Genomic DNA, 3,088 nt, shown 5'->3' on the forward strand with positions numbered 1-3,088 from the left:
AGGCAAATATTAAGTTGATTTTGTTAGTGGTAAACACCATGATTACCTACTAAACTAGCCATGCAAACTAGTTGACATTGTGAAGACAAACTAGAGCATGCATTGGCTCCCTCCACCCCCTCTTCCACCCGGTTTTTGGAGAGGAAAAATGATACTGTCGTTTTGGTACCAAAAATAAATACCTAAGTTACAACTAACAGAAGTCAGCGGCAAGTAGGGTCGATCTCCACAGGGAGGCAAAAATGAGGTTTATCTGTCTAATTTTAGTCTATGAGTAACGGGTCACAATGTGGGGGTTTGAATATGATTTCTGACTAAAGAGAATAAGGAAGAGGGGAATAAAAAGAAGGGAGAAAACAGATAAAGAGGAACAGCTAAGACAGACGGTTCACCATAATCATTCAGTTAAGTAATCTAGGTCTCAGGTCAATGCAAATACGGTCTAAGGGGTAGTGAACGTCACCTTTCGGTCCTTAATTTACCCTAAAGTGTAAACAGCTTAACTTTCGCCCTCACTGCAATACCCTATTGTTCGCTACTAGTCTCGCCTTTTCCAACCTTTCGGTCCAGGTCAATGATCACTAAGAATTAAAGGTCTAATTGCGTCGACTCAATTAGACGGTTACAGTTAATTGTAGCATTTAATCAACAAAGACTATACTAGCATTAACCCAATAAATCGATCACTCTCCCTTCATAATTATGGATCCCCTATAGTCTTAGCATAAGAAAATTAGCTACTCATGGCCAACGAATTAACAATAACCAGAAATAGATAATTGAAATTCAACATAATAAAAGACTAAAGAGAATTGAATTAGAATAATTACGATAACTAATATAGAGAAGAAGGGATTAAAGCGATAGAAGGGATTAAAGATTTAAAGAAGGATAATAATACCAATACAATCTGAATCCAAGTAGCAAAAGTATAAGGGAAGAACAAAATCCAAAGGGCAGTCACAATTGATCCGAAAAATAAAGAAAATGAAGAACAAGCAGTCGTCCGTCCCCTCTACTGACTCCAGGGAATGAATGAATTGCTATTAGGTCTAAACTACTCTTATTTATACTAAGTAGTATCATTATTATTAACCAAATATAAGATAAGCATAAGATAAATCTAATTATACTCGACAATAACCTTCTCGCTGTAGCTAGTACTCGATCGAGCGATTTATCTACTCGATCGAGTACTTTTCCTGCTTTGCGCACTGAACTTCAAACGGCTGTCATTTCTTCGTTACTTGGTCAAACAGGGCGATTCCGGTGGCGTTGGAAAGCTAAGAGGACAAACTTTCATCTCCAATTGGAATAACCTGAATATCAGTTTTAGAACTCGAGATATGGCTCTCCAAAGTAGGCACTAGTAATTTGAAGTTCTTCCCTTGCTCGCCTAGCTATCTTTCTTCTTTGCGCATCCAAAAATAGCTACATTCTTGCTCCAAATTCACTCTTCCTTCAAATGCATGCTAAACGGACGGTAAAAGGCTTGATTTCATTACTTTCTGGTTCATTCCTGCAAATAAGACAAAACAAACCAAAGTAGCATATTCGGGGCATTTCGTAGCAATAAACTACGATAATAACATAGAAATACGTGCATAAAAAGGCCTAAAAAGACTATATAAAATGCACGTATTAAATCTCCCCAAACCAAACCTTTACTCGTCCTCGAGTAAACCAAGTGCAAACTAATGGAACGGAAAAGATAACTCAGAGCTAGCTATTACTTGTCTACTTAAACCAGTTTAATGCAAACTAAAATCAACAGTTACAGCTACAATGGTCAATACGCAAACGAATTATAAGATGTCCATAAATAAAGCTGACCTATCGACCTTGCAAGACCAACAAAATCGGACTCTCACGTGGTCACTCTTCTCTCATAATGCAGAGGGTGAAAGTATATGTATAAGAGAGAAAGAGAAAACAGTCACTCACCTAGACTGCGACCTACATAACATGCATGCAACAAACATGATAGACGATTCAAGTACCACACATACATTCCAACCAACAATGTCCGTCACAGCTGAGGGCTTACAAATAATATGGGAAAGTGAGGTTAAGGTGAGAAAAGGCAAAACAAGTTATGGAAATGTGGAGGTAATAGCGCCAAGCTAGTTCCTAAACAGGACCATATAAGACCGTCTGAATCTCAACTGACTGAAAAATAAACACAAGTGCCCTTCTTTGGCACAAAACTCACTACCCAATACACTATCTCCTCAAAAAGATGTAGAATAAAACAGAGGAGTAGACCGTCACAAGATAGAAATAGACACAGACGGTCTCAAAAAAACAACTCAAAAACAACTTTTCTGATTTTTCTTTCTCTGCTCATACGTGTGTTCTTTTTTTTCCAATTCATTTTCTTTTCTTTTTTTTTCTCCTTTTTTATTTTTATTTTTTCATCCTTCACATTTTTTTCTCCTTTTTTTTTTTTTTTTCATTTCTTCCTTTCTTCATCCTCAACCAACTCCAATAATGAAAACAGGCCAAACCGCAGACGGAAAACACATACCACAAAAGACATACTAACTAGCTTGACTAGGCAGGCTCAGTTTTGGATGTAGCTAATGGGTCAAAAAGGCTAAATTTGGCTTTAGTGGAGCTAAATGGGTGAAAATGAAAGAAAGGGGAAAAATTTGCAAGCACCTCCCTGCATGTGACACCGACCACAAACCCGAATGTACACAAGTGACAAGCAATCGAATTTCATAAAAGTGCAAAAGTGATAAACATGCTATGCAAGGAGTACTACTCTCAATTCCTATGTAAACCGGTCATGAATGTCACCAGTTATTAGGCTCTAAAACTCAGAATTTATAGAGTAGGTTGCCAATTTATCAGGTAAAGTCTAAACAGTCAGCTAAATTTGAACAAAAACTCGTAGATATGCGCAAGACTCAACTAATAACCGTCAATAAAGTGCAAGGCTCAAGTAAAAAGACAAGTTAAAGTGCAATTTCATCACGGAAATTTACCGTTCCGACTCAACCTATATGCAAAAATAACGTGAATATTTTTTGAATTTTTGAAAATTTTCAATTTTTATGAGATTTTTGATTTTTATGAAAATAAA

The sequence above is a fragment of the Silene latifolia genome, chromosome 10, assembly GCF_048544455.1.
Source record: "Silene latifolia isolate original U9 population chromosome 10, ASM4854445v1, whole genome shotgun sequence".
NCBI classification, from domain to species: Eukaryota; Viridiplantae; Streptophyta; class Magnoliopsida; order Caryophyllales; family Caryophyllaceae; genus Silene; species Silene latifolia.